This window comes from Hyla sarda, unplaced genomic scaffold (assembly GCF_029499605.1).
Source record: "Hyla sarda isolate aHylSar1 unplaced genomic scaffold, aHylSar1.hap1 scaffold_1715, whole genome shotgun sequence".
In the NCBI taxonomy this organism is placed as follows: domain Eukaryota; kingdom Metazoa; phylum Chordata; class Amphibia; order Anura; family Hylidae; genus Hyla; species Hyla sarda.
In genome coordinates, this window is record NW_026608355.1 from 25,883 (window position 1) to 48,388 (window position 22,506).

A 22,506-nucleotide genomic window follows, 5' to 3' on the forward strand; every position below is an offset into this window, starting at 1 on the left:
GGCCTTCATAGAAGCAACAGGAGATTGTTGCATCCATCTAGAACCCTCAGAACTACAGTGCTATGATGTCACTCACTTCCACAGGCCTTGCAGAGTGTAAACAACAACAACCCAGCTTTGTTGTGTATGTAACCATAGGGATTTGTGATGTCACCTAGAACCTTCACAGCAGCGACAGCTTTATGAGGAGCATCAGCACTGCTCTGCCTGAGCAGAACCATCACCGCCATAGGTTGTCAAATAACCCGGGTTTAACCCACACAGGTAAGTCCAATGGGGTGCAGGCATGTCCTCTATGCTTACAGCTTCCCGTGGGTGTTGGTTTGATACCGTTTGGGGACAGCCAAGGAGGCATCTGCAGGCAACAAAGGTAGGTGTGTGCTTGTGTGTGTGTTTCCTATGCAGATCCTAAGCCCAGTGTCACATGCAAGTAGGAGGAGTAAGAAGGGTTCCTGGCAAATCCGGGTTATGGATTGCATTTAAAAAGGCCCCGTGGGAGTGCAATGGGCCCCTGTCTTGCTGCTTAGCAATAATGGTATGGGTTTAGGTTCTGCTGTGTGTACTGGTGGTTGACTGCCCCCCAGCCCAGAGTGTGCATGGAAAATTGTCTGGCAGCCTCCCTGACAGCAAGCAGTGATAGTGCCCATGAAGGGCACCTTGTTGGGCCCGCCCCTTTCACGGTTATCGCTTCTCGGCCTTTTGGCTAAGATCAAGTGTAGTATCTGTTCTTATCAGTTTAATATCTGATACGTCCCCTATCTGGGGACCATATATTAAATGGATTTTTGAGAACGGGGGCCGATTTCGAAGCTTGCTTCCGTCGCCCTATGCATTGACCCGATATGGCAGTATCTTCGGGTACAGTGCACCACCCCCTTACAGGGTTAAAAAGAAAGATTCCTACTTTCATTGCTACCTGCTTGCTGGCTAGCCAGCTAGCCAGCCCTGTGGGCCTTGCTGCTGCTGCAGCCAAAAAACAAAAGGTGGTGCTGCTGCTGCTTCTGCTGCTTCTGCTTCTGCTTGTGTCTGGCCGCTGTTGGAGCGTCCAGGCACAGGACTTCTGCTGCTGCTGACTAAATGGCCTCCTTAATTGGATCATTTGAGTAGCCAGCACACCTGTGCAGGTAGGGCATGACATGATAGGCAGCTGCCTTGATAGCGGGTGGGTGCTGAATGTTCCTAATTGACAAAATAAGATTAATGCTTATGAAGAAATATAAAATCTCATCCCTTCCCCAATATCGCGCCACACCCCTACCCCTTAATTCCCTGGTTGAACTTGATGGACATATGTCTTTTTTCGACCGTACTAACTATGTAACTATGTAACATAACATGGGGGGGGGGGGGGTCTCCTGGCTGTTCACACAGGTGTGTCATTGCTGTACATTGACCATGCATTGCTTCTGTGGTATTGCAAAGGCAAAGACAAATGCTTCCAGCCATCCATTGCACTAATGGATTGGTCATCAGCTGGCTGTCTATGTCCCGCATCAATATAGACCAAAGTACAGAGGGTTAGGCTATGCTATTGTGCACCTACCTGATGCATCAGAAGGTGCGAGGCCCTTGCTAAATTCTGTGCACAGACTTTGAGATCTATACTTTAGACTGTATCTAAACCTGCTCCAACATGGACTGACATTCTGGCCTACTTTCAGCCGATGCGACTTGTCTGTCGCTGAACAGTCGCTTTTTATGTATTCAGCACCTATGTATAATGTTGTAAAAATGCTCTAGAAGCTAAAGTCGCAGAAATGTCACACATATTTGGCCTGCAACTTTCTGTGCGACAAATTCAGACAGGAAAAATCAGTATAAATCCTTAGAAAATTATCCCCCAGTGTCTCCATCTGCTGGCGGTATTGAATAAGCATTGCTGCACTGATGGGGTATGCATTAGACGAAAAAAAAGAAGAAAAAGAAGAATAATACGCCCAGAAAAGAGGCGAAAAGGAGAAAAACGTAAAAAAACGTGAAAAAAAAGTAAGAGGAAGAGAAGGGAAAAAAAGGTGGAAATGGGTTTAAAAGTGATTTCGGCGGAGAAATATATATATATATATATATATATATATATATATATATACGCGCACACACACACATATATATAAACGTATTCTCCGTTGAGATATTGCAGCCGCTGCTGTGTCCAGGCCCAGGAGCCTTAGCACTGTGCTGTGATGTCACTCAATACCACTGACATCACTAGGTGTAAACAACATCTCTCCTTTGCTGTGTATGTGACTATGGAGCTGTTTGGTGATGTCGTCTATTATGGCCTTCATAGAAGCAACAGGAGATTGTTGCATCCATCTAGAACCCTCAGAACTACAGTGCTATGATGTCACTCACTTCCACAGGCCTTGCAGAGTGTAAACAACAACAACCCAGCTTTGTTGTGTATGTAACCATAGGGATTTGTGATGTCACCTAGAACCTTCACAGCAGCGACAGCTTTATGAGGAGCATCAGCACTGCTCTGCCTGAGCAGAACCATCACCGCCATAGGTTGTCAAATAACCCGGGTTTAACCCACACAGGTAAGTCCAATGGGGTGCAGGCATGTCCTCTATGCTTACAGCTTCCCGTGGGTGTTGGTTTGATACCGTTTGGGGACAGCCAAGGAGGCATCTGCAGGCAACAAAGGTAGGTGTGTGCTTGTGTGTGTGTTTCCTATGCAGATCCTAAGCCCAGTGTCACATGCAAGTAGGAGGAGTAAGAAGGGTTCCTGGCAAATCCGGGTTATGGATTGCATTTAAAAAGGCCCCGTGGGAGTGCAATGGGCCCCTGTCTTGCTGCTTAGCAATAATGGTATGGGTTTAGGTTCTGCTGTGTGTACTGGTGGTTGACTGCCCCCCAGCCCAGAGTGTGCATGGAAAATTGTCTGGCAGCCTCCCTGACAGCAAGCAGTGATAGTGCCCATGAAGGGCACCTTGTTGGGCCCGCCCCTTTCACGGTTATCGCTTCTCGGCCTTTTGGCTAAGATCAAGTGTAGTATCTGTTCTTATCAGTTTAATATCTGATACGTCCCCTATCTGGGGACCATATATTAAATGGATTTTTGAGAACGGGGGCCGATTTCGAAGCTTGCTTCCGTCGCCCTATGCATTGACCCGATATGGCAGTATCTTCGGGTACAGTGCACCACCCCCTTACAGGGTTAAAAAGAAAGATTCCTACTTTCATTGCTACCTGCATGCTGGCTAGCCAGCTAGCCAGCCCTGTGGGCCTTGCTGCTGCTGCAGCCAAAAAACAAAAGGTGGTGCTGCTGCTGCTTCTGCTGCTTCTGCTTCTGCTTGTGTCTGGCCGCTGTTGGAGCGTCCAGGCACAGGACTTCTGCTGCTGCTGACTAAATGGCCTCCTTAATTGGATCATTTGAGTAGCCAGCACACCTGTGCAGGTAGGGCATGACATGATAGGCAGCTGCCTTGATAGCGGGTGGGTGCTGAATGTTCCTAATTGACAAAATAAGATTAATGCTTATGAAGAAATATAAAATCTCATCCCTTCCCCAATATCGCGCCACACCCCTACCCCTTAATTCCCTGGTTGAACTTGATGGACATATGTCTTTTTTCGACCGTACTAACTATGTAACTATGTAACATAACATGGGGGGGGGGAGGGTCTCCTGGCTGTTCACACAGGTGTGTCATTGCTGTACATTGACCATGCATTGCTTCTGTGGTATTGCAAAGGCAAAGACAAATGCTTCCAGCCATCCATTGCACTAATGGATTGGTCATCAGCTGGCTGTCTATGTCCCGCATCAATATAGACCAAAGTACAGAGGGTTGGGCTATGCTATTGTGCACCTACCTGATGCATCAGAAGGTGCGAGGCCCTTGCTAAATTCTGTGCACAGACTTTGAGATCTATACTTTAGACTGTATCTAAACCTGCTCCAACATGGACTGACATTCTGGCCTACTTTCAGCCGATGCGACTTGTCTGCCGCTGAACAGTCGCTTTTTATGTATTCAGCACCTATGTATAATGTTGTAAAAATGCTCTAGAAGCTAAAGTCGCAGAAATGTCACACATATTTGGCCTGCAACTTTCTGTGCGACAAATTCAGACAGGAAAAATCAGTATAAATCCTTAGAAAATTATCCCCCAGTGTCTCCATCTGCTGGCGGTATTGAATAAGCATTGCTGCACTGATGGGGTATGCATTAGACGAAAAAAAAGAAGAAAAAGAAGAATAATACGCCCAGAAAAGAGGCGAAAAGGAGAAAAACGTAAAAAAACGTGAAAAAAAAGTAAGAGGAAGAGAAGGGAAAAAAAGGTGGAAATGGGTTTAAAAGTGATTTCGGCGGAGAAATATATATATATATATATATATATATATATATATATATATATATATACGCGCACACACACACATATATATAAACGTATTCTCCGTTGAGATATTGCAGCCGCTGCTGTGTCCAGGCCCAGGAGCCTTAGCACTGTGCTGTGATGTCACTCAATACCACTGACATCACTAGGTGTAAACAACATCTCTCCTTTGCTGTGTATGTGACTATGGAGCTGTTTGGTGATGTCGTCTATTATGGCCTTCATAGAAGCAACAGGAGATTGTTGCATTCATCTAGAACCCTCAGAACTACAGTGCTATGATGTCACTCACTTCCACAGGCCTTGCAGAGTGTAAACAACAACAACCCAGCTTTGTTGTGTATGTAACCATAGGGATTTGTGATGTCACCTAGAACCTTCACAGCAGCGACAGCTTTATGAGGAGCATCAGCACTGCTCTGCCTGAGCAGAACCATCACCGCCATAGGTTGTCAAATAACCCGGGTTTAACCCACACAGGTAAGTCCAATTGGGTGCAGGCATGTCCTCTATGCTTACAGCTTCCCGTGGGTGTTGGTTTGATACCGTTTGGGGACAGCCAAGGAGGCATCTGCAGGCAACAAAGGTAGGTGTGTGCTTGTGTGTGTGTTTCCTATGCAGATCCTAAGCCCAGTGTCACATGCAAGTAGGAGGAGTAAGAAGGGTTCCTGGCAAATCCGGGTTATGGATTGCATTTAAAAAGGCCCCGTGGGAGTGCAATGGGCCCCTGTCTTGCTGCTTAGCAATAATGGTATGGGTTTAGGTTCTGCTGTGTGTACTGGTGGTTGACTGCCCCCCAGCCCAGAGTGTGCATGGAAAATTGTCTGGCAGCCTCCCTGACAGCAAGCAGTGATAGTGCCCATGAAGGGCACCTTGTTGGGCCCGCCCCTTTCACGGTTATCGCTTCTCGGCCTTTTGGCTAAGATCAAGTGTAGTATCTGTTCTTATCAGTTTAATATTTGATACGTCCCCTATCTGGGGACCATATATTAAACGGATTTTTGAGAAAGGGGGCCGATTTCGAAGCTTGCTTCCGTCGCCCTATGCATTTACCCGATATGGCAGTATCTTCGGGTACAGTGCACCACCCCCTTACAGGGTTAAAAAGAAAGATTCCTACTTTCATTGCTACCTGCTTGCTGGCTAGCCAGCTAGCCAGCCCTGTGGGCCTTGCTGCTGCTGCAGCCAAAAAACAAAAGGTGGTGCTGCTGCTGCTTCTGCTGCTTCTGCTTCTGCTTGTGTCTGGCCGCTGTTGGAGCGTCCAGGCACAGGACTTCTGCTGCTGCTGACTAAATGGCCTCCTTAATTGGATCATTTGAGTAGCCAGCACACCTGTGCAGGTAGGGCATGACATGATAGGCAGCTGCCTTGATAGCGGGTGGGTGCTGAATGTTCCTAATTGACAAAATAAGATTAATGCTTATGAAGAAATATAAAATCTCATCCCTTCCCCAATATCGCGCCACACCCCTACCCCTTAATTCCCTGGTTGAACTTGATGGACATATGTCTTTTTTCGACCGTACTAACTATGTAACTATGTAACATAACATGGGGGGGGGGGGGGGGTCTCCTGGCTGTTCACACAGGTGTGTCATTGCTGTACATTGACCATGCATTGCTTCTGTGGTATTGCAAAGGCAAAGACAAATGCTTCCAGCCATCCATTGCACTAATGGATTGGTCATCAGCTGGCTGTCTATGTCCCGCATCAATATAGACCAAAGTACAGAGGGTTAGGCTATGCTATTGTGCACCTACCTGATGCATCAGAAGGTGCGAGGCCCTTGCTAAATTCTGTGCACAGACTTTGAGATCTATACTTTAGACTGTATCTAAACCTGCTCCAACATGGACTGACATTCTGGCCTACTTTCAGCCGATGCGACTTGTCTGCCGCTGAACAGTCGCTTTTTATGTATTCAGCACCTATGTATAATGTTGTAAAAATGCTCTAGAAGCTAAAGTCGCAGAAATGTCACACATATTTGGCCTGCAACTTTCTGTGCGACAAATTCAGACAGGAAAAATCAGTATAAATCCTTAGAAAATTATCCCCCAGTGTCTCCATCTGCTGGCGGTATTGAATAAGCATTGCTGCACTGATGGGGTATGCATTAGACGAAAAAAAAGAAGAAAAAGAAGAATAATACGCCCAGAAAAGAGGCGAAAAGGAGAAAAACGTAAAAAAACGTGAAAAAAAAGTAAGAGGAAGAGAAGGGAAAAAAAGGTGGAAATGGGTTTAAAAGTGATTTCGGCGGAGAAATATATATATATATATATATATATATATATATATATATATATATATACGCGCACACACACACATATATATAAACGTATTCTCCGTTGAGATATTGCAGCCGCTGCTGTGTCCAGGCCCAGGAGCCTTAGCACTGTGCTGTGATGTCACTCAATACCACTGACATCACTAGGTGTAAACAACATCTCTCCTTTGCTGTGTATGTGACTATGGAGCTGTTTGGTGATGTCGTCTATTATGGCCTTCATAGAAGCAACAGGAGATTGTTGCATCCATCTAGAACCCTCAGAACTACAGTGCTATGATGTCACTCACTTCCACAGGCCTTGCAGAGTGTAAACAACAACAACCCAGCTTTGTTGTGTATGTAACCATAGGGATTTGTGATGTCACCTAGAACCTTCACAGCAGCGACAGCTTTATGAGGAGCATCAGCACTGCTCTGCCTGAGCAGAACCATCACCGCCATAGGTTGTCAAATAACCCGGGTTTAACCCACACAGGTAAGTCCAATGGGGTGCAGGCATGTCCTCTATGCTTACAGCTTCCCGTGGGTGTTGGTTTGATACCGTTTGGGGACAGCCAAGGAGGCATCTGCAGGCAACAAAGGTAGGTGTGTGCTTGTGTGTGTGTTTCCTATGCAGATCCTAAGCCCAGTGTCACATGCAAGTAGGAGGAGTAAGAAGGGTTCCTGGCAAATCCGGGTTATGGATTGCATTTAAAAAGGCCCCGTGGGAGTGCAATGGGCCCCTGTCTTGCTGCTTAGCAATAATGGTATGGGTTTAGGTTCTGCTGTGTGTACTGGTGGTTGACTGCCCCCCAGCCCAGAGTGTGCATGGAAAATTGTCTGGCAGCCTCCCTGACAGCAAGCAGTGATAGTGCCCATGAAGGGCACCTTGTTGGGCCCGCCCCTTTCACGGTTATCGCTTCTCGGCCTTTTGGCTAAGATCAAGTGTAGTATCTGTTCTTATCAGTTTAATATCTGATACGTCCCCTATCTGGGGACCATATATTAAATGGATTTTTGAGAACGGGGGCCGATTTCGAAGCTTGCTTCCGTCGCCCTATGCATTGACCCGATATGGCAGTATCTTCGGGTACAGTGCACCACCCCCTTACAGGGTTAAAAAGAAAGATTCCTACTTTCATTGCTACCTGCTTGCTGGCTAGCCAGCTAGCCAGCCCTGTGGGCCTTGCTGCTGCTGCAGCCAAAAAACAAAAGGTGGTGCTGCTGCTGCTTCTGCTGCTTCTGCTTCTGCTTGTGTCTGGCCGCTGTTGGAGCGTCCAGGCACAGGACTTCTGCTGCTGCTGACTAAATGGCCTCCTTAATTGGATCATTTGAGTAGCCAGCACACCTGTGCAGGGTAGGGCATGACATGATAGGCAGCTGCCTTGATAGCGGGTGGGTGCTGAATGTTCCTAATTGACAAAATAAGATTAATGCTTATGAAGAAATATAAAATCTCATCCCTTCCCCAATATCGCGCCACACCCCTACCCCTTAATTCCCTGGTTGAACTTGATGGACATATGTCTTTTTTCGACCGTACTAACTATGTAACTATGTAACATAACATGGGGGGGGGGGGTCTCCTGGCTGTTCACACAGGTGTGTCATTGCTGTACATTGACCATGCATTGCTTCTGTGGTATTGCAAAGGCAAAGACAAATGCTTCCAGCCATCCATTGCACTAATGGATTGGTCATCAGCTGGCTGTCTATGTCCCGCATCAATATAGACCAAAGTACAGAGGGTTAGGCTATGCTATTGTGCACCTACCTGATGCATCAGAAGGTGCGAGGCCCTTGCTAAATTCTGTGCACAGACTTTGAGATCTATACTTTAGACTGTATCTAAACCTGCTCCAACATGGACTGACATTCTGGCCTACTTTCAGCCGATGCGACTTGTCTGTCGCTGAACAGTCGCTTTTTATGTATTCAGCACCTATGTATAATGTTGTAAAAATGCTCTAGAAGCTAAAGTCGCAGAAATGTCACACATATTTGGCCTGCAACTTTCTGTGCGACAAATTCAGACAGGAAAAATCAGTATAAATCCTTAGAAAATTATCCCCCAGTGTCTCCATCTGCTGGCGGTATTGAATAAGCATTGCTGCACTGATGGGGTATGCATTAGACGAAAAAAAAGAAGAAAAAGAAGAATAATACGCCCAGAAAAGAGGCGAAAAGGAGAAAAACGTAAAAAAACGTGAAAAAAAAGTAAGAGGAAGAGAAGGGAAAAAAAGGTGGAAATGGGTTTAAAAGTGATTTCGGCGGAGAAATATATATATATATATATATATATATATATATATATATATACGCGCACACACACACATATATATAAACGTATTCTCCGTTGAGATATTGCAGCCGCTGCTGTGTCCAGGCCCAGGAGCCTTAGCACTGTGCTGTGATGTCACTCAATACCACTGACATCACTAGGTGTAAACAACATCTCTCCTTTGCTGTGTATGTGACTATGGAGCTGTTTGGTGATGTCGTCTATTATGGCCTTCATAGAAGCAACAGGAGATTGTTGCATCCATCTAGAACCCTCAGAACTACAGTGCTATGATGTCACTCACTTCCACAGGCCTTGCAGAGTGTAAACAACAACAACCCAGCTTTGTTGTGTATGTAACCATAGGGATTTGTGATGTCACCTAGAACCTTCACAGCAGCGACAGCTTTATGAGGAGCATCAGCACTGCTCTGCCTGAGCAGAACCATCACCGCCATAGGTTGTCAAATAACCCGGGTTTAACCCACACAGGTAAGTCCAATGGGGTGCAGGCATGTCCTCTATGCTTACAGCTTCCCGTGGGTGTTGGTTTGATACCGTTTGGGGACAGCCAAGGAGGCATCTGCAGGCAACAAAGGTAGGTGTGTGCTTGTGTGTGTGTTTCCTATGCAGATCCTAAGCCCAGTGTCACATGCAAGTAGGAGGAGTAAGAAGGGTTCCTGGCAAATCCGGGTTATGGATTGCATTTAAAAAGGCCCCGTGGGAGTGCAATGGGCCCCTGTCTTGCTGCTTAGCAATAATGGTATGGGTTTAGGTTCTGCTGTGTGTACTGGTGGTTGACTGCCCCCCAGCCCAGAGTGTGCATGGAAAATTGTCTGGCAGCCTCCCTGACAGCAAGCAGTGATAGTGCCCATGAAGGGCACCTTGTTGGGCCCGCCCCTTTCACGGTTATCGCTTCTCGGCCTTTTGGCTAAGATCAAGTGTAGTATCTGTTCTTATCAGTTTAATATCTGATACGTCCCCTATCTGGGGACCATATATTAAATGGATTTTTGAGAACGGGGGCCGATTTCGAAGCTTGCTTCCGTCGCCCTATGCATTGACCCGATATGGCAGTATCTTCGGGTACAGTGCACCACCCCCTTACAGGGTTAAAAAGAAAGATTCCTACTTTCATTGCTACCTGCTTGCTGGCTAGCCAGCTAGCCAGCCCTGTGGGCCTTGCTGCTGCTGCAGCCAAAAAACAAAAGGTGGTGCTGCTGCTGCTTCTGCTGCTTCTGCTTCTGCTTGTGTCTGGCCGCTGTTGGAGCGTCCAGGCACAGGACTTCTGCTGCTGCTGACTAAATGGCCTCCTTAATTGGATCATTTGAGTAGCCAGCACACCTGTGCAGGTAGGGCATGACATGATAGGCAGCTGCCTTGATAGCGGGTGGGTGCTGAATGTTCCTAATTGACAAAATAAGATTAATGCTTATGAAGAAATATAAAATCTCATCCCTTCCCCAATATCGCGCCACACCCCTACCCCTTAATTCCCTGGTTGAACTTGATGGACATATGTCTTTTTTCGACCGTACTAACTATGTAACTATGTAACATAACATGGGGGGGGGGGGGTCTCCTGGCTGTTCACACAGGTGTGTCATTGCTGTACATTGACCATGCATTGCTTCTGTGGTATTGCAAAGGCAAAGACAAATGCTTCCAGCCATCCATTGCACTAATGGATTGGTCATCAGCTGGCTGTCTATGTCCCGCATCAATATAGACCAAAGTACAGAGGGTTAGGCTATGCTATTGTGCACCTACCTGATGCATCAGAAGGTGCGAGGCCCTTGCTAAATTCTGTGCACAGACTTTGAGATCTATACTTTAGACTGTATCTAAACCTGCTCCAACATGGACTGACATTCTGGCCTACTTTCAGCCGATGCGACTTGTCTGTCGCTGAACAGTCGCTTTTTATGTATTCAGCACCTATGTATAATGTTGTAAAAATGCTCTAGAAGCTAAAGTCGCAGAAATGTCACACATATTTGGCCTGCAACTTTCTGTGCGACAAATTCAGACAGGAAAAATCAGTATAAATCCTTAGAAAATTATCCCCCAGTGTCTCCATCTGCTGGCGGTATTGAATAAGCATTGCTGCACTGATGGGGTATGCATTAGACGAAAAAAAAGAAGAAAAAGAAGAATAATACGCCCAGAAAAGAGGCGAAAAGGAGAAAAACGTAAAAAAACGTGAAAAAAAAGTAAGAGGAAGAGAAGGGAAAAAAAGGTGGAAATGGGTTTAAAAGTGATTTCGGCGGAGAAATATATATATATATATATATATATATATATATATATATATACGCGCACACACACACATATATATAAACGTATTCTCCGTTGAGATATTGCAGCCGCTGCTGTGTCCAGGCCCAGGAGCCTTAGCACTGTGCTGTGATGTCACTCAATACCACTGACATCACTAGGTGTAAACAACATCTCTCCTTTGCTGTGTATGTGACTATGGAGCTGTTTGGTGATGTCGTCTATTATGGCCTTCATAGAAGCAACAGGAGATTGTTGCATCCATCTAGAACCCTCAGAACTACAGTGCTATGATGTCACTCACTTCCACAGGCCTTGCAGAGTGTAAACAACAACAACCCAGCTTTGTTGTGTATGTAACCATAGGGATTTGTGATGTCACCTAGAACCTTCACAGCAGCGACAGCTTTATGAGGAGCATCAGCACTGCTCTGCCTGAGCAGAACCATCACCGCCATAGGTTGTCAAATAACCCGGGTTTAACCCACACAGGTAAGTCCAATGGGGTGCAGGCATGTCCTCTATGCTTACAGCTTCCCGTGGGTGTTGGTTTGATACCGTTTGGGGACAGCCAAGGAGGCATCTGCAGGCAACAAAGGTAGGTGTGTGCTTGTGTGTGTGTTTCCTATGCAGATCCTAAGCCCAGTGTCACATGCAAGTAGGAGGAGTAAGAAGGGTTCCTGGCAAATCCGGGTTATGGATTGCATTTAAAAAGGCCCCGTGGGAGTGCAATGGGCCCCTGTCTTGCTGCTTAGCAATAATGGTATGGGTTTAGGTTCTGCTGTGTGTACTGGTGGTTGACTGCCCCCCAGCCCAGAGTGTGCATGGAAAATTGTCTGGCAGCCTCCCTGACAGCAAGCAGTGATAGTGCCCATGAAGGGCACCTTGTTGGGCCCGCCCCTTTCACGGTTATCGCTTCTCGGCCTTTTGGCTAAGATCAAGTGTAGTAATACAGGAGATCTGGTCAGAAGGTACTCGGGTACCCCTCTCCTCGGCCTTGTGGGATCGCCCAGGTTTATTGCCTGGGCTTCACCCACTTGTTGCTATTGGGGAGAGGGCCTAGTCCCAGGGTAACGAGTAGCGATCGCCTCTCAAGACCTTCGGGTGGAGAGAGGTTAGAACCATGGATGATGATCCGGATCCAGGTTCTGTGCCGGCATACGCAAGGATCAAAAACACCGTGAGAGTCATTCTCACGGATGATACCAAAAGGGCGGACGATTTGAAATTCGTAGTAGAGGACGTGCTCGGAGGAGTTTTCGGAATACAGAAGGGCGAGATATTGGCAATCCAGGACTACCCGAAGCGTAAAATTTTTGATGTGACGTTCACACAAAATGGCATCCACAGAGATTTTGTTACCAGAGCTGCTGCGAGTAAAGACAAAAAGCTTCAGGGTGTCCGGATTATTGAGCACGTTCTAGACGATATTAAGCTGGTGGTAGTAAAGATGTATTCCCCTTTCGCCAACCTACACGATGTTGAGTTGTTTTTACAAGTCTATTTTAGTAAGGTTGAGTGCAGAGGAAAAATCATGAACAGCTGTGGCATCTGGACATCTAAGTGGAGATTTCAGGTTACATGCAAAAAAGATGACAGATTGCCAGGGGGAATACAACTACCACCAGCTCGTTTTAAAATAAATAATATGTGTGGCGACCTCTTTTATGCGGGGATGCCAAGCTACTGCAGGAAGTGTCACAGATATGGACACACAAAAGAAAACTGTGAAAGTACATGCAAAAAATGTGGTAGCACACAGCACGAGACAGAGAAATGCACAAGAGGAGGGAGGTGCAATTTCTGTCAACAATTCGGTCACCTTTTCTCCTCTTGTCCCCACAGACATAGGACGGAGCAGCAGTGGCAACCCTGGAGGCAGCAAGGACAGCAACCGGGACACCAGCCGAGGCAAGCAGAGCCAGTGATTACCCCCCCACAAGAGGTAAGCGGTGAGATGGAGAAGGAGAAAGACCCCCCTCAGGCAAAAGGAGGGGACCCTAAAGAGCAGAGGATGGCCAAAAAACGTGCAAGTGGTGGAAAAACTGGCCCCCAGGAGCATGCTGGGTTAAGAGAGGAGCGGACGGCGGCCGAATCCGCTCCTCAGCAACCTCTGGCTCAGGGTCCCCCTGAGAGCGATGATCCGGGTGGAGAGGTGAAGGTTAAAAGGCGGAGGGGCTCCAGAAGACTCTATTCGGAGGCGGTCCAGGGGGAGCCGATGGAAGTACCTGCGGATGCAGGGAACCCAAGTGACGTTCCTCCACAGGTCCCCATAGGGGATACCCCCCCTCCTCCCTGCCAGGAGGAGGTTTCAGGGGTGACCGTCTCTGAGGTACCAGAGACGGAACTAAGTGAACACCCGACCCCTATGGAGGGGCAAGAGGTGGAAGAACCCAATGAGTCTGGAGCCCTGATTGCCAGGATGCCCGAGAACAACTATGCCTCAATCATGATGGAGGAGGGGGGTCGGCTGAGTGATGGTGCCTCCTCTCCTGCTTCCTCTATGCGTACAGTTGAGTCAGATTTTGGGGGGTATGAGGCTTCGGAGGGGGAATCAGAGGTGTAAGACGTTTTCTTGTACATTCCCATGGCTGAGTTGTCCGGTCTGTCCTTGAACGTGAGAAGTGTGAGCGCCAGAGTAAGAAGGGTTGCCCTATTTAATTACTTGTCGGTTTTTGCTGCTTCCGTCCTTTTCCTGCAGGAATGTGGCATCCCGCACAGATTAAATTATAAAGAATATGAAGATGATTGGGTGCACGGTCCATCAGTCTGGTCTGGATCAAATGAGTCCAGATCAGCAGGGGTCGCCATACTTTTTAAAGGGAACGTTTTAATTGAGAGTTTTAACGAAATTTTACCAGGCAGAATTTTATTGGTCAACGCTTTTATTAATGGTATTAAATGGCAGTTTTTAAATTTTTATGGTTCTCCTGATAAGAATGAAAGAATAAAAATGTTGGAGATTTTACCCCTTTTTATTAACAATTCTAGTCCTCTTGTTTTATCAGGTGATTTTAATTGTATTTTAAGGGGAGAACGCCGTTTTTCGAACGCAGTGAGTAGGAACTATGACAAGACGTCTTTTATGTTAAAAAACTTGATTTTAGATTTTAATCTCACTGATGTTTTTAAAAAATGTAATTTTAACGTACCAGAGGAAGACGGTGTTACCTGGAGCAATGCAAGCTGTAGCTCCAGGATAGATTTTATTTTTTGTTCTTATCAAGTACTGCCTTTTAACTGTGATCTTTTTACCAATGTTTTTTCTGACCATAAATTATTGTATTTTAAAGTTAAAAGTGATTTTAAAAGGAGAACTGGTAGGAATGCCTGGAAGTTAAACGTGTCCCTTTTAGAAGATCCGCAAGTTTTATCAGATTTTATCACCTTTTACAAGGAATGCAGACGAGTAAAAGACCCCAACACTCCCACCAGTATCTGGTGGGAAAAAATGAAACTAAAAATAAAAGAATTTTTTATCCGTGTTGGGGTTAGGAAAGCTAAAGAAAAACGTGAATTTTATAATATCCTAAATACTCGTCTGCAAACCCTGTACAAATTCAGAGCACATGGGATGGAGGTGGAGAAGGAGGTACATGATCTTAAAAAAGAAATAACTAAGTGCCTGGAGCAGAAAGGAAAAGAAATTATCTTTAGGTCTCGAATACAGCATCTTGAGGAAAACGAGACCTGCTCCAGGTATTTTTTTAAGAAAATACATGAAAATAGAAGGTTAATAGAAAACATTGAAGGAGTGAATGATGTACAGGGTATTTTAAAAAAGGTGCAAGAGTTTTATGCGGATCTTTTTAATGTAAAACACATTGATGAATGTTTTATGAATGACTCGTTAAAGGAGATCACCAATTTTTTAGATCCTGTCTCACAGTCTTTTTTATTGCAGAATATTTCAGAGCAGGAGATTTTAGAGACCGTCAAGAGTTTTAAAACAGGTAAAGTGCCTGGGCCGGATGGTATACCCATTGAATTTTATGTTACTTTTTATGGTATTTTAAAAGAAGATTTGTTCTCCCTTTTTACGGAAGTCTTTAAGTCTAAAATCCTCCCAGGCTCATGGAAGAAGGGTGATGTCTCCCTGCTATTCAAAAAGGGAGACCGGTCGGAACTCAAAAACTGGAGACCAATCACCCTTCTGAACTGCGACTATAAAATAATGGCGAAACTGTGTGCTAACCGCTTAAAGAACGTAATCCATAAAATAATTCATACAAACCAAGTCTGTGGGGTGCCTGGGAGGAGTTTATGGGAGAACCTAAACCTTTTAAAGGATGTAATTAGCGACACCAAATTAAGAAAAGGAAAGCTGGCGGTTTTATCCATAGATTTTGAAAAAGCTTTCGACAGGGTGTCACATTTTTATCTTTTTAAGGTTTTAGAGAAAATGGGTATACCTGATGGCTTTTTATTGTCTCTTAGAGCTTTTTATGATAACTGTACTAGTAAAATTTTAATAAATGGTTTTAAGACACAGGGCGTGATTTTAAATTCCGGAGTGAAGCAGGGGTGTCCCTTGTCCCCACTACTCTTCATTTGCGCAATAGAGCCTCTTTTATGTACAATACGAAAGGATAAGCAGATCCATGGAGTCCCCCTGCCAGGAGGAGGGGGACTAGAGGCGAAGGTAGTGGGGTACATGGACGATGTTGCGGTGTTTTGCAGGGACACCCCATCGCTTCAGAAGACGCTAAAACAGATTCAATATTTTAATTGTGCCTCCGGTTTTAAAGTCAATTTTAACAAAAGTAACATTTTAAACATAGGCGGAATGCCTTTGTATGATGTGCCCGTTCCTGTGTCTGAGTCGGTGCAGATTTTAGGTGTCTCCTTTGACGAGTCTAATAATGGTTTTAATAGCTGGGACTTGGTGGCTCAAAAAATAAATAAGAAAATATGTATGTGGAACATGCGAGAACTTACAATGGAAGGGAAGGTTTTAATTACAAAAATGGTGCTTTTACCTATTTTATTGTATTTAAGTCTGGTTTTCCCACCCCCCGAAATGGTTCTAAAGAAAATAACAAAAGCTTGTTTTACTTTCTTTTGGAGTTCTAAGAGCGAAAAATTAAAGAGACAAATTGTGATAAAACCGAACTCCAGGGGCGGTAAGGATTTTCCAGATTTTAAAGCTTTCCTTTTAATAAAGTTTTTTAGCATGTGTTTTACTACTGTTTTTAAAGATAGCTACTGGTCTTATTTTGTTCGTTTTAATACTGGTTATTTTATGCGGAGGAACGGCTGGTTTTCTACAGTTTTAAGTTGCCCTTATTCTTTGAATTTGCCCCCTCAATACATGATTTTAGGAAAAATTTTAAACTTATATAATTTTAAAGGTAAAAGTGTTCAGGATCTGTGCAATAGCAAAAAACTACTAAAGGAAATAAAAGAAACCAGTACCGTGACTCCCATCAAAAATTTTAACGAACAGAAGTGTATACAGATTTGGAAGATGTTGAGTATTAATTATCTTTTTAATTCACAGAAGGACCTGGCCTGGAGCTGCGCACACGAGTGTCTTCCATGCCGGGCATTCCAGCACCGAAGAGGATTATCCAACTCTGCAACCTGCCCGAGGGAGGGATGCCGACAAGAGGAGACCGTGCACCATCTAATATGGACTTGTTTTTACTCGCAGAAAATATGGACAAAGATACTCCCTCTGGTAAAAAGGATAACTGGACTAAAAGACTTAAATATTGCAGTGGTTTTTTATGGTTGCCTGGAATGCCCAACACGGACTCAAGAGACTATTGCATGGAAGATCATAAACTGTGTGAAGGCAGCTCTGTGGAAGGCCAGGAATATTTTATTGTTCAAGCATGAGGTTTTATCTGTGAAGGACATTTTATCTATCTGTTTTTATGAAATGTACCAGTACTATCTTTTAGACAAGAAGAGATTTCCGCTTTTATCTAGAAAATGGTTTTTAAAAGAATGGAATTCTATCTTGTAAAGCCACCAAGTGCCCATTTTATGTTATAATATGTTGCAAATATGTTATTTATATGTAACTGTATTTATTGACATATTTGCACAATTTTGTTAACATTATTTAATTTTTAATAAAGTTGCCCCCGTAAGGGTAGTCAAGTTAAAAAAAAAATCTGTTCTTATCAGTTTAATATCTGATACGTCCCCTATCTGGGGACCATATATTAAATGGATTTTTGAGAACGGGGGCCGATTTCGAAGCTTGCTTCCGTCGCCCTATGCATTGACCCGATATGGCAGTATCTTCGGGTACAGTGCACCACCCCCTTACAGGGTTAAAAAGAAAGATTCCTACTTTCATTGCTACCTGCTTGCTGGCTAGCCAGCTAGCCAGCCCTGTGGGCCTTGCTGCTGCTGCAGCCAAAAAACAAAAGGTGGTGCTGCTGCTGCTTCTGCTGCTTCTGCTTCTGCTTGTGTCTGGCCGCTGTTGGAGCGTCCAGGCACAGGACTTCTGCTGCTGCTGACTAAATGGCCTCCTTAATTGGATCATTTGAGTAGCCAGCACACCTGTGCAGGTAGGGCATGACATGATAGGCAGCTGCCTTGATAGCGGGTGGGTGCTGAATGTTCCTAATTGACAAAATAAGATTAATGCTTATGAAGAAATATAAAATCTCATCCCTTCCCCAATATCGCGCCACACCCCTACCCCTTAATTCCCTGGTTGAACTTGATGGACATATGTCTTTTTTCGACCGTACTAACTATGTAACTATGTAACATAACATGGGGGGGGGGGGGGGGGTCTCCTGGCTGTTCACACAGGTGTGTCATTGCTGTACATTGACCATGCATTGCTTCTGTGGTATTGCAAAGGCAAAGACAAATGCTTCCAGCCATCCATTGCACTAATGGATTGGTCATCAGCTGGCTGTCTATGTCCCGCATCAATATAGACCAAAGTACAGAGGGTTGGGCTATGCTATTGTGCACCTACCTGATGCATCAGAAGGTGCGAGGCCCTTGCTAAATTCTGTGCACAGACTTTGAGATCTATACTTTAGACTGTATCTAAACCTGCTCCAACATGGACTGACATTCTGGCCTACTTTCAGCCGATGCGACTTGTCTGCCGCTGAACAGTCGCTTTTTATGTATTCAGCACCTATGTATAATGTTGTAAAAATGCTCTAGAAGCTAAAGTCGCAGAAATGTCACACATATTTGGCCTGCAACTTTCTGTGCGACAAATTCAGACAGGAAAAATCAGTATAAATCCTTAGAAAATTATCCCCCAGTGTCTCCATCTGCTGGCGGTATTGAATAAGCATTGCTGCACTGATGGGGTATGCATTAGACGAAAAAAAAGAAGAAAAAGAAGAATAATACGCCCAGAAAAGAGGCGAAAAGGAGAAAAACGTAAAAAAACGTGAAAAAAAAGTAAGAGGAAGAGAAGGGAAAAAAAGGTGGAAATGGGTTTAAAAGTGATTTCGGCGGAGAAATATATATATATATATATATATATATATATATATATATATATACGCGCACACACACACATATATATAAACGTATTCTCCGTTGAGATATTGCAGCCGCTGCTGTGTCCAGGCCCAGGAGCCTTAGCACTGTGCTGTGATGTCACTCAATACCACTGACATCACTAGGTGTAAACAACATCTCTCCTTTGCTGTGTATGTGACTATGGAGCTGTTTGGTGATGTCGTCTATTATGGCCTTCATAGAAGCAACAGGAGATTGTTGCATCCATCTAGAACCCTCAGAACTACAGTGCTATGATGTCACTCACTTCCACAGGCCTTGCAGAGTGTAAACAACAACAACCCAGCTTTGTTGTGTATGTAACCATAGGGATTTGTGATGTCACCTAGAACCTTCACAGCAGCGACAGCTTTATGAGGAGCATCAGCACTGCTCTGCCTGAGCAGAACCATCACCGCCATAGGTTGTCAAATAACCCGGGTTTAACCCACACAGGTAAGTCCAATGGGGTGCAGGCATGTCCTCTATGCTTACAGCTTCCCGTGGGTGTTGGTTTGATACCGTTTGGGGACAGCCAAGGAGGCATCTGCAGGCAACAAAGGTAGGTGTGTGCTTGTGTGTGTGTTTCCTATGCAGATCCTAAGCCCAGTGTCACATGCAAGTAGGAGGAGTAAGAAGGGTTCCTGGCAAATCCGGGTTATGGATTGCATTTAAAAAGGCCCCGTGGGAGTGCAATGGGCCCCTGTCTTGCTGCTTAGCAATAATGGTATGGGTTTAGGTTCTGCTGTGTGTACTGGTGGTTGACTGCCCCCCAGCCCAGAGTGTGCATGGAAAATTGTCTGGCAGCCTCCCTGACAGCAAGCAGTGATAGTGCCCATGAAGGGCACCTTGTTGGGCCCGCCCCTTTCACGGTTATCGCTTCTCGGCCTTTTGGCTAAGATCAAGTGTAGTATCTGTTCTTATCAGTTTAATATCTGATACGTCCCCTATCTGGGGACCATATATTAAATGGATTTTTGAGAACGGGGGCTGATTTCGAAGCTTGCTTCCGTCGCCCTATGCATTGACCCGATATGGCAGTATCTTCGGGTACAGTGCACCACCCCCTTACAGGGTTAAAAAGAAAGATTCCTACTTTCATTGCTACCTGCTTGCTGGCTAGCCAGCTAGCCAGCCCTGTGGGCCTTGCTGCTGCTGCAGCCAAAAAACAAAAGGTGGTGCTGCTGCTGCTTCTGCTGCTTCTGCTTCTGCTTGTGTCTGGCCGCTGTTGGAGCGTCCAGGCACAGGACTTCTGCTGCTGCTGACTAAATGGCCTCCTTAATTGGATCATTTGAGTAGCCAGCACACCTGTGCAGGTAGGGCATGACATGATAGGCAGCTGCCTTGATAGCGGGTGGGTGCTGAATGTTCCTAATTGACAAAATAAGATTAATGCTTATGAAGAAATATAAAATCTCATCCCTTCCCCAATATCGCGCCACACCCCTACCCCTTAATTCCCTGGTTGAACTTGATGGACATATGTCTTTTTTCGACCGTACTAACTATGTAACTATGTAACATAACATGGGGGGGGGGGGGTCTCCTGGCTGTTCACACAGGTGTGTCATTGCTGTACATTGACCATGCATTGCTTCTGTGGTATTGCAAAGGCAAAGACAAATGCTTCCAGCCATCCATTGCACTAATGGATTGGTCATCAGCTGGCTGTCTATGTCCCGCATCAATATAGACCAAAGTACAGAGGGTTAGGCTATGCTATTGTGCACCTACCTGATGCATCAGAAGGTGCGAGGCCCTTGCTAAATTCTGTGCACAGACTTTGAGATCTATACTTTAGACTGTATCTAAACCTGCTCCAACATGGACTGACATTCTGGCCTACTTTCAGCCGATGCGACTTGTCTGTCGCTGAACAGTCGCTTTTTATGTATTCAGCACCTATGTATAATGTTGTAAAAATGCTCTAGAAGCTAAAGTCGCAAAAATGTCACACATATTTGGCCTGCAACTTTCTGTGCGACAAATTCAGACAGGAAAAATCAGTATAAATCCTTAGAAAATTATCCCCCAGTGTCTCCATCTGCTGGCGGTATTGAATAAGCATTGCTGCACTGATGGGGTATGCATTAGACGAAAAAAAAGAAGAAAAAGAAGAATAATACGCCCAGAAAAGAGGCGAAAAGGAGAAAAACGTAAAAAAACGTGAAAAAAAAGTAAGAGGAAGAGAAGGGAAAAAAAGGTGGAAATGGGTTTAAAAGTGATTTCGGCAGAGAAATATATATATATATATATATATATATATATATATACGCGCACACACACACATATATATAAACGTATTCTCCGTTGAGATATTGCAGCCGCTGCTGTGTCCAGGCCCAGGAGCCTTAGCACTGTGCTGTGATGTCACTCAATACCACTGACATCACTAGGTGTAAACAACATCTCTCCTTTGCTGTGTATGTGACTATGGAGCTGTTTGGTGATGTCGTCTATTATGGCCTTCATAGAAGCAACAGGAGATTGTTGCATCCATCTAGAACCCTCAGAACTACAGTGCTATGATGTCACTCACTTCCACAGGCCTTGCAGAGTGTAAACAACAACAACCCAGCTTTGTTGTGTATGTAACCATAGGGATTTGTGATGTCACCTAGAACCTTCACAGCAGCGACAGCTTTATGAGGAGCATCAGCACTGCTCTGCCTGAGCAGAACCATCACCGCCATAGGTTGTCAAATAACCCGGGTTTAACCCACACAGGTAAGTCCAATGGGGTGCAGGCATGTCCTCTATGCTTACAGCTTCTTGTGGGTGTTGGTTTGATACCGTTTGGGGACAGCCAAGGAGGCATCTGCAGGCAACAAAGGTAGGTGTGTGCTTGTGTGTGTGTTTCCTATGCAGATCCTAAGCCCAGTGTCACATGCAAGTAGGAGAAGTAAGAAGGGTTCCTGGCAAATCCGGGTTATGGATTGCATTTAAAAAGGCCCCGTGGGAGTGCAATGGGCCCCTGTCTTGCTGCTTAGCAATAATGGTATGGGTTTAGGTTCTGCTGTGTGTACTGGTGGTTGACTGCCCCCCAGCCCAGAGTGTGCATGGAAAATTGTCTGGCAGCCTCCCTGACAGCAAGCAGTGATAGTGCCCATGAAGGGCACCTTGTTGGGCCCGCCCCTTTCACGGTTATCGCTTCTCGGCCTTTTGGCTAAGATCAAGTGTAGTATCTGTTCTTATCAGTTTAATATCTGATACGTCCCCTATCTGGGGACCATATATTAAATGGATTTTTGAGAACGGGGGCCGATTTCGAAGCTTGCTTCCGTCGCCCTATGCATTGACCCGATATGGCAGTATCTTCGGGTACAGTGCACCACCCCCTTACAGGGTTAAAAAGAAAGATTCCTACTTTCATTGCTACCTGCTTGCTGGCTAGCCAGCTAGCCAGCCCTGTGGGCCTTGCTGCTGCTGCAGCCAAAAAACAAAAGGTGGTGCTGCTGCTGCTTCTGCTGCTTCTGCTTCTGCTTGTGTCTGGCCGCTGTTGGAGCGTCCAGGCACAGGACTTCTGCTGCTGCTGACTAAATGGCCTCCTTAATTGGATCATTTGAGTAGCCAGCACACCTGTGCAGGTAGGGCATGACATGATAGGCAGCTGCCTTGATAGCGGGTGGGTGCTGAATGTTCCTAATTGACAAAATAAGATTAATGCTTATGAAGAAATATAAAATCTCATCCCTTCCCCAATATCGCGCCACACCCCTACCCCTTAATTCCCTGGTTGAACTTGATGGACATATGTCTTTTTTCGACCGTACTAACTATGTAACTATGTAACATAACATGGGGGGGGGTCTCCTGGCTGTTCACACAGGTGTGTCATTGCTG

The 22,506-nt window shown here is 45.2% G+C and overlaps 7 non-coding genes and 2 pseudogenes across 7 annotated transcripts; all 9 read left to right on the plus strand.

Moving 5' to 3' along the window:
• Window positions 1-683: 683 nt before the first annotated feature.
• Window positions 684-874, plus strand: LOC130312379 (U2 spliceosomal RNA). Its single transcript, XR_008860505.1, has one exon. It is a non-coding gene; the product is annotated as a U2 spliceosomal RNA (small nuclear RNA).
• Window positions 875-2,959: 2,085 nt separating this feature from the next.
• On the plus strand, window positions 2,960-3,150 carry LOC130312380 (U2 spliceosomal RNA). Its single transcript, XR_008860506.1, has one exon. It is a non-coding gene; the product is annotated as a U2 spliceosomal RNA (small nuclear RNA).
• Window positions 3,151-5,243: 2,093 nt separating this feature from the next.
• On the plus strand, window positions 5,244-5,434 carry LOC130312398 (U2 spliceosomal RNA). The gene has a single exon (XR_008860523.1). It is a non-coding gene; the product is annotated as a U2 spliceosomal RNA (small nuclear RNA).
• A 2,095-nt stretch (window positions 5,435-7,529) lies between these two features.
• Window positions 7,530-7,720, plus strand: LOC130312381 (U2 spliceosomal RNA). Its single transcript, XR_008860507.1, has one exon. It is a non-coding gene; the product is annotated as a U2 spliceosomal RNA (small nuclear RNA).
• Window positions 7,721-9,806: 2,086 nt separating this feature from the next.
• Window positions 9,807-9,997, plus strand: LOC130312382 (U2 spliceosomal RNA). Its single transcript, XR_008860508.1, has one exon. It is a non-coding gene; the product is annotated as a U2 spliceosomal RNA (small nuclear RNA).
• A 2,086-nt stretch (window positions 9,998-12,083) lies between these two features.
• LOC130312403 (U2 spliceosomal RNA) lies at window positions 12,084-12,216 on the plus strand (annotated as a pseudogene).
• Window positions 12,217-17,242: 5,026 nt separating this feature from the next.
• Window positions 17,243-17,446, plus strand: LOC130312399 (U2 spliceosomal RNA; annotated as a pseudogene).
• A 2,092-nt stretch (window positions 17,447-19,538) lies between these two features.
• On the plus strand, window positions 19,539-19,729 carry LOC130312372 (U2 spliceosomal RNA). The gene has a single exon (XR_008860499.1). It is a non-coding gene; the product is annotated as a U2 spliceosomal RNA (small nuclear RNA).
• Window positions 19,730-21,809: 2,080 nt separating this feature from the next.
• On the plus strand, window positions 21,810-22,000 carry LOC130312383 (U2 spliceosomal RNA). The gene has a single exon (XR_008860509.1). It is a non-coding gene; the product is annotated as a U2 spliceosomal RNA (small nuclear RNA).
• Window positions 22,001-22,506: the final 506 nt, after the last annotated feature.